Source organism: Uranotaenia lowii, chromosome 1, assembly GCF_029784155.1.
Source record: "Uranotaenia lowii strain MFRU-FL chromosome 1, ASM2978415v1, whole genome shotgun sequence".
NCBI lineage: Eukaryota > Metazoa > Arthropoda > Insecta > Diptera > Culicidae > Uranotaenia > Uranotaenia lowii.
Genome location: NC_073691.1, coordinates 152,458,606 through 152,467,804, shown reverse-complemented (window position 1 = coordinate 152,467,804; position 9,199 = coordinate 152,458,606). Strand labels below are relative to the sequence as shown.

At 37.9% G+C, this 9,199-nt stretch overlaps 1 long non-coding RNA gene across 1 annotated transcript; it reads right to left on the bottom strand.

Annotated features, from left to right (window-relative positions):
* Nucleotides 1-479: 479 nt before the first annotated feature.
* LOC129740550 (uncharacterized) lies at nucleotides 480-1,689 on the bottom strand. The gene is made up of 3 exons (XR_008736276.1): nucleotides 1,536-1,689; nucleotides 1,340-1,468; nucleotides 480-1,281 (listed from the first exon to the last, which is right to left on the bottom strand). It is a non-coding gene; the product is annotated as an uncharacterized LOC129740550 (long non-coding RNA).
* Between the last annotated feature and the right edge of the window lie 7,510 nt (nucleotides 1,690-9,199).

Sequence of the window (9,199 nt, the reverse complement as noted above, 5' to 3'; positions counted from 1 at the left end):
ACACACTATTAATTTTTTGGTGTAAATTTATGTCAAATTGGATGCACAAAACTGAAGCATCATTTTTGACATAAAATTACACTAGAGAAGACAGAAACGCTTGAAGCCATAAATAATCGGAGACGTAAAATTACATCGAAAAGGATATAACTTTATGTCAAACTGGATGCACATAAATATATCATCGCATTTCACATAAAATTACATTGATTTCGACATAGAATTCAACAGAGTCCAATCAATACATCAATACAGGGATTTCTTTACATGCAAGAAAAGCTGTAAAACTAAGAGCGTGTAATATTCCAATACTAACAACTGAATTTTCAGAGCGGCGGGTAAAAAATTGTTTTCTTGCCTTTCAAAAATAACAGAAATGGTCATCCCCAAATGAGAAAGAATTTGTGATATTGTAACGCATAGCAATAAATCTAAACACAATTAGAACAAATCAAATTTTATTGGATTTTGTTTACATTTTCACAATAAATTAACAGCCAACATAAACCGACAATAATTGTGAAATTTATCCGTCCATCATCTAATATTTAGGAACTAGGTTTACGAGAAGGAATTTACAAACTACAGTGCCGTTCATAATTCTATACAAAGTTTCCGTGCTGCAATTTAAACTTAAATTTCAAACTGCTGTAACCTTTTACTAAGTAGATATTTTCTTTTCATCCGAAATTATATTGAAATTGCATCTATCGGTGAATGCCCAAAAATTGTACCACATGATAGTTTTATCTTCTAAGATTTGCTCTGTAGAATTTTAACTTAGGTATTGCGTGATTTCTGAGATATTTAGGCTTGAGTGAATTTCAATAAGAAAATAACATTTTTTTGTTAAGTCTCAAGTCACACAGAAACATCAAAGAAACGCCAAATTTCATAGGATAATTATTTATCCTTCATAAAATGTTTGAAATATTCACAAACAAAAAAGTTATGAAATTCCAAAGTTGAAAAAAATCTATCAACAGAACTGTAATTTCCATAATGGAAGTAGCGAAATGTTGATCATAGTACTTGCCCTTTTCCTAGGAAAACCATGGCGAGACCCACGATCTTCTTAGATCCTTGCCCATTTTTAGCTTCCTGGTTGTAGACTTGGACCGATACCGGGTAGACCTTCGTTACGTTGGCTTCCATTGGTGCACCGGAAGTTTTTAAACGGCCAACTTCTTCAGATAGGTACCATTCCGACTAATGTTGAAAAAGGCATGGAATGGGGCTATTCTGCGTCGCAAATTCCTGTTAAATTTATTGTCGCACATTCTATAAAAAGATTTGAAAAGATTACCACCGGACATAACAAATGAAAGAAATATTTTACCTGAACAGCACCCAGCTGATGAGTTTCAGAAGTGGATATCCGATTGGGTAGTAACGTTTCACTGCAAGTTGCCGACATTGATTTTGTTTTCGAATGGTATCGGAACCGCACCGCCTGAGCCTCCGAAAGCTGGAATATATGAAACTTTCACTTCTGAACACTAAATGTTTACACTTAATACACTTAAAAAACTCACCTGAACGCAGCCGCCAATACCAGCATCTTTTCTAAGGTAAAGCAACCTATCGTCAAGAGTAGCCAACATTATTAGCCGGAACCGAAGTCACTTGTGGGCCACTTTTTTATCTTTCGGAATGATTTATTCCGTCGTTCTGTAAAGTTGATCAGAAGTAATCAGAATATCCAAATCAAAACAAATGAAACTTATGCGGGAGAATGAAGAGATTTTTTTCGAATGGGAGGGAGAGAAAGTTTTTCATGGGCGTACGGAAATGGAAAAAATGAAAAATGGGACTTATTGAAATTAGTAGGTATTTATAAAATTTTACAAAAAGTATGAACATTTGAATTCAAGATATTATGATGTGGTGAAACCGTGTATTTACATTTCTATTTTTTTTAAATTGTTGGTTGGTTTAAAGAGGCTGGAAGTGAGAAATACATATTCCGATGTTTATGGATACCCCCTAAGTAAGATGCTCAATTTTCACTCCTCCGTATCCCGTACCGATATCCTGCAGTACGGGAGCGGAAAATGTAGAAGTAAACAAAACACAAACAATCTCTGAAACAAACCAAACATAGCCGGTCAAACAAAATCGTTCCCCCACAATGGAAACGGAAAGTGAAGTGAACGTGAGCTGTACAAGGGTGAAAGAAAAGTGTATAGGATGCGTCACCAGCATTGTTCGTGGCCACTGTATTCACGAAGATTCCTACGCTGTGCACCAGAGACGGGAATACTGAACTAAATGCAGCAGGAGACCGGTTGCTGGAGTCATGCAATTACCGTGATAACGGCAGTGAAGTGCCGTGCAGACCTCGCTTATGGTTAGAGAATATTTTGAGGCATTTCTGGTTTAAGATCCGATAACAGTTCTCACAAAGATCTCTTTCAGTAGAACTAATTCCTTACAAAAAGCCATTGGTCACATTTGGACAAAAAAAATTCTAATTTAGGTTGAAATTGTCCAGCGACTGGAGCGTCCATTGGGTTGTGAACTGAAACCCGAATGCGGCGGCAGGGAAACTGTAAAATAAAATTCTTGGTTGCTTTTATTGCTAGTCTATGGATTTTTTACTCACAGTTTTTCGGATAAGCTCATCTATCGCAGCTTTTGATGCGGGTGTTCCCATCATCGTTTTCTGTCACTTCCACTGTCCGGTGGTAATCCTTTTTAGTTCAGAATTAAGATCAACTACCTTGCGCAATATTCGAGGCAAATCTGATAGACACATTTTTTCATGAAACATTTCATACAACTTTATGCGGAAATATGCCATTCTCCGGCAGATTTGTTGACGATTTTCATTCTTTCTGTTTACATTCATAATTTTTTTTTTCTTTTTAGTTTTCCACGGTTTACACTCATTATAAACTCATTATGTTATTATTTATGTCCCTCAATTCCAACCCGCGGCAAACTACTTGAATGCGTCACAGGTCACAGGGGTAGTCAATGACTGTTTGATTTTAATTATTCAATGTTTTTACATTCACATAACATAAAAATACATCCCTTATGAAATAAATTTAAATCTTTTCGAGCTTAACGTTCGTTCAAAAGTGTAAATTTTGGTGGTGTGTGTAGTTTAGATAAAAAATGATGTAAAATTAGATCTGATCTGAATTAGGTAGAGAAAACAATTAGGTGTTGAAGCGTTTCTGTCTCGTTTAATTTTCGAAAATTTTTGGTGTGTACGCATTCCGGGCAATAAGGCGAGCTGATAAGCTTAAACCGATGAAGGTATTGCTTAAAGCACCCATGACCCGAAAGGAACTGCGTCAGGTAGAAGTTGACCTCTCCATACTTCCGATTTACCCAGTCTGAAAGTCGCGGGATTAGCCTATGCGTCCATCTTGCGTTGTTCGGTGCGTCCCATTGCTTCTGCCACTTGAGCATTGACGCTGCTCGTTGAATTTTACGCACTCCTCTTACAGCTCTTGCTTTGTAACACTCCATATCCTCCGCCAGAGTTATGTGTGCTCCGTAATTTGGATCTGTTGCGCTCTACCTCTATCGCGGAACTCCAGGCCGCTCCTCCGTATCGTAGTTTCGACACTGCTACGCTCGCAAGGAGACGTCTTTTGCTACTCTTTGGGCCATGGCAGTTCGGCATAATCCAGACCAATGAATCTATGACTTTCGATGTACTTTCACAACAGTATTTGACATGTGCACCAAAATCATGAGCACGATATCGTCAGCAAATCGGACTATCTGCACGCCTGCTGGTAGTTTCAGCGTTAACACCTCATTATACATGGCATTCCAAAGCACAGGTCCGAGTATGGAACCCTGTGGAACACCCGCTGTTAGGGCAGTTGATCGTAACCCAGTTTCGGTTTCGTACGTCAGGATTCGATTTTCGAAGAAGGTTCCTATTATCCCGCAGAGGGTATTGGGAACACGCCTCCTGTGAAGCGCTTTGGCAATCGCTTCCCAGGAGGCGATCGTCACAATGGTGCAGTGACGAACACCTGTCCGCTTCTGTTTATATGCGCGCTTCGCGTACTCTGTCACGATTTGGATGGCGTCCACCGTAGATCTCCCTTTCCGAAACCCGAACTCTCCAGCAGCTTACCAAGGGTGTACAACAGACAAATGGGTCTATATGATGATGGATGCCCTGGGGGTTTCCCAGGTTTCGGTAGTAGCACCAACTTCGCCGTTTTCCACGTATTGGGAAAAGATCCCTCGTCGAGACACTTTTGTAGCACCACTCTGAAGGTATCCGGAATGGTCGGTACTGCCACCTTCAGCACTGCATTTGGGAATCCGTCCGGACCAGGGGCCTTATTCACCGCAAGTTTCTTAGCGATAGCCACAAGTTCTTCGTTCATTACTGGCTCGATGTCGTGGGCACCCGCGTCGTACAGGGTAAGTGGCCAAAGCGTCGGGCCATGCTGTGGGAAACGCAACGATCTCTCTCAGTTTTTCCGGACACTTTTCGGTCGGCGACCTTGGGCCACTGAATCTCGCCAGTGAAACTCTATAGACTTGGCCTAATGGGTTATCACCTACGCTCTGGCATAACGCTCTGTAGCAGTTTTCTTTGCTCGTTCTAATAGCTCGCTTAAGTGCCACCCTGGGTGCTCGGTAAACGGCACCTCTCGTTTCTCTATAGGCTTCGTTTCTTGTCCGTTGAGCTCGTCGCCTGGCTTTTAGACAGCTAGTACGAAGCTCAGCTATTTCTGAGGTCCACCAGTAAGCTGGTCGTCAGCACCACTTCGGTGTATTCCTTCGGTTGGGTGCTAGAATGCAGAAGTGCTTGACTCGAACAAAACATTAAATGAGAAAATACTTGCCTTGCTATGGACCGCCTGACTGATATCTACACAGGACACGACTTGAAGCAGGGACGGGCGGTCGTTGGTGGTCAGAGAAAAAAAATACTTCCAAATTGCCTTGATCGGTGCGTTAGAGTACAATGTTTTTTTTCGTAGTATTCCGTCTTACGACATTACTTGACGAACATAATTCTTAAAACTCACTCAGTACATGAGAACCGTTCTCCGCGAAGGCTCAATGTATATCATTCAAAATCCGGTGAATTTATTGAGTATTTAGACGTCTACAAAAGCAAACAAAAAATTGTGAGAAATGGTAATTTTCGCACCTTTAACACCCATATATTTTTTGAATTTTTGGATCTTAAAATCTCCCTCCTATTTTTGTACTCTAAAAAACTAAAACTTTTTTTTTGTTTTTAGAACCAACTAAAGTTTCACTTATGTTTGAATTATAAAGAAACAATATTTTGTTGGTCTCTGTAAATTGAACCTAAAGTAATCTAAAAATGCGTTTTTTGGAAAAAAAAAACTACCAAAGATTCATAAAAAAGAATTGCTTCATATAGGATATTAAAAGAACATTCAAACAGAATATTTGTGTTTATTAGGTACTTATGGCGTTAATTCATGGCAGGTTTAATTGCAGAATTGAAATGGTCTTGTATTAATGTTGAAAACTAGAGATTTACCGCCAAAAACCGTTAAGCCGAATAACCGGCTCACCGAATAGTTGAGCTAGGTATTCGGCCGAGTATTTATTTTTTTCAAATTTATACAAAAACAGACTTCTTAAATTTTTCAACCGATAATGGATAATTTATAAAATATCCAAAAGTTATGTTGAAAAACCTTCAAAATCATCAAAAACTCACGGTTTCAGTAAAACATATTTCAGATGTATTTCTCACTGTAGATAGCTTTATACTTTGATTTACGTTTATTTCAAATTTACTTGATATATCCAGGCTTGCCCAAAAACCAAATAAAGAATTCGAGAAAAGTTAAACCTGACCGGGATGGCCTCATATTTTTTCAAACTTTCCGCAGAAAGTATTGTATGCTTGAGGTCAGAGATCATTGATCTTTTTGTCATCTATTTTGATAACATCTAGCAAAAATTACACTTTCATCTATTTAGATATAAAAAAAGCTATTTAAAATAGCTTAATACCTGTTTTGACATGTTTTGTCCAATTCTCTTTTGTGATTATAACGTCCTAGAACCTACAAGCCATCTGATGTATTTTTAGCTAATGGTGACATTTTGAAAATGAAATAGACTTCTACTTAAAAAAGATCTGATACATCTGGTTGGAAATAATCGATTTAAAAACATGAGGGACATTAAGATGGCAGAAATAGAAGATTTCTATAAGAAATAGCAGTAGAAATAGAAATATTTCTTTTGAAAACTCAACAAAATATTCGGCCGAATATTCGTTTGGCCGAGTAGTTGAAAAGGTCAATATTCGGTGTTCGGCCGTTCACCGAATATCACTATTCGGTACAACTCTATTGAAATCCTTCTTTAGCGAACGTTGACAAAAGTTTTGTAAAGGGTTCTATAAAAGTTTTATAGTAGTCACCAGCAGGGCAATTTACAGCAGGGACAGTAGCAATTAGGTATGAAATTCAAATATTTTAGTACAAATCTCAGATTTTGGGCATTGAACAAAAACTATTCTCGATTGACACGTGCTGAGTTCTGTTGCAATTTCCAAGAGTTTTATTCAGGTTTCTTCTAAAATTTTCTAATTGGCGTTTTTTTTAAACTTTTTTTTGAATAAGCTCTTTCCCATACCAGTAAAATTTCGAGGGATTTCAGTATCAGTCTTAGTGTCAGAATGCCAAAATCCATTTTGGATTGACACTCACAACAAAAGCAATAAACAGATTTTTTGTTTTTGTTTCCTTCGAAATATTGATCTAGAAGAAAGTGTGGTTATTCAAAGCAGATTAAGATAGCCTGAAACTATAGCCATGCTATTCAAAATTAGGTTAATTCAAAAACTCAAATTCTTCGAGTTTCACACTTTTTGCGATGTCAAAGAAAAAAGTGTAACCACTGACAAGCGAAGAAAATATTGCGTCAAGTTTATGTTGACAATTTTTTTTTATTGTAACCCCCATGAGGTATTCGACGTAAGGGGAAACCTATTCGTTTTTTTTTTAATTTTTCGAGGTAGGATCTCAGCTGTCTTTATTGTTTGAATATTTTTTTTTTTAATTTAATAACAACTACGAAACCAATCGACCACAGTTTACCGAATCAAACTTTCCGCAAGTGCCACTTGAATTATGACCAATGTTCGTCGCGGCAGAACAAGTTCTACAGAAGCCCCAGCAGCAGGTATTATTATTCCTAGCACCTAAGTTTAATTTGTGTCCAGTTGAGTGCCAAGCAAACGCAATAAAATTCATAGAAACAGTCATAAACAACAAACAGATTCTATCGAAGGTAAACAAACGTATAATCGAATACAATTAACGAGAGCAGAACAAACAAATTGACTTTGCCAATTGACAAACTAAGGTGGGAGCAAGAAGGAAAAATCATTAGGATTATGTGGAGTTAACAAAAAAAAAACCCAAGAAAAAATGGCAAGAGTGACACAAACAGAAAATATAATACAATAAGAACAATCAACTTCAAACTACTTCACTGCTGTGATAGATTAGATAATGTAAGCGTACGTTTATGTAAGATTCTCCTCTTAGATTTGATGGATTCTAAGCTACAGTAGGGGTCTGATGATTAAAAGTCAAAAATCGAAACAATGGGTTTCAAAGATCAAATTTTGGTTCGGGATTGGAACTCACAATCATAGTTTTGAATAATTTGCTGGTTGTGTTTGGTATTTGCAAATATCAATCCGAAAAATAACAGTTTTAAGCTGACCACGTTGTTTGACCCCTACTGTAATTTAAAAAAATAACAGTGCAATGATGATAATGACCTTTATCCATCGAGAGAATAGCGTGTTAAGAGAGTAAACGAAAACAAATTCAAACAATGCGAGGTGTGATCGCGAGAGATATATGGGTATTGAGGAGATACATCAATCAAAATTGGCAGTGCGATTAGAGCCCGGGTGTCAAGTGACCTCGATGCCGGTCAGGGTGCCGCCATGCCAAATGCCGGAACAACCGTGAGCGAATGCATAGCTCCGGATCCGAGCTATTTACTATGATGTTACTAAGGCAAAACGTGTGAACTTTATGTTCCGTTCTGTACTGGATTAACGCTATCCACCATTATCTGGTATGAAATACCACCTTCCAAGTGGCAATGATGCTTCATCGGTCGGTAGGAGGAAGTAGTGGCATAAGATTTGTAAATACTAGGTACTGTAGAACAAATGTTAGGAAAGCAGTTGGTTTTCATCTTCTTTCCGCCGCCATTAAATGGAAGATGTGCATTTAGTCGAGCACCTACCTGTAGCAGGAAACCGATGAGCTGAAACAGAAAAAAAAACAAAAACAAGGTGTAGATACTGAAAGGTCACAAAACAACAACAATCGATAGGGTAGAGTTGGATTATATTGAACGGTGAAGAGCACTTAGTTAGGAACAGTCACTGATCAATGTACATAAATAACAATCAATAGCGAATAAGTTATTTTAAAAGTATGAAATCAATTTTCTTTCTTTTTCTAAGAGTCCGAAATTCCATGGTAATTTTACTCCGGGTGACATATTATTAAAAAAACCCTCCCTGGAAGGGGGGAGCAGGTCTTTCAGCTGGCACCTATCTTCTATGTATATAAAAATGGATTTCTGTCTGTCTGTCTGTTTGTCTGTTCCATATAGACTCGGAAACTATACTGATCAGCTTCTTCGAACCACTTTCTCCCCGCTTCATCCGCTGGTGCAACCTCCGTCAACGTTATCAGCACACCGCGGTGCACCGGCCGAGTCCAGAAATGTTCTGACCCGAAAACTCCTATGTTTGAAACCTGGACCGCCGTTGAATTGCGGGATTCCGCACGCAGTGTTCGCAGTGGAGCCCATAACCTCTTGTAGGTCAAATAATAAAACGCTTGAATTTTTATAAAAAGCTCCTATACTGTACACAGCAAAAATTATTTCCTGTAAAATTACGCAAATGTCCTGTAACAAAAAGGAGCAGGACATTTAACGTAATTTTACTAGTCGAAACATGATTACGTGACATTTAATTTTCAGTGTACAACTTTTTTACAGGACATTTGCTGTAATAATAAATGAATCTTCGTTAACTTCCAAGGAAAACAATTTAAAATTACAGGTTTTGTTAATTACAGGTGATTTATTTTAAAGGTTGCAGATTTCAGTGACACGTAATAGTCAAAAAAGTTTTCTGTGTAGGATGTTTATAATGCTACTCTGGTGAGTGAGAGTCATC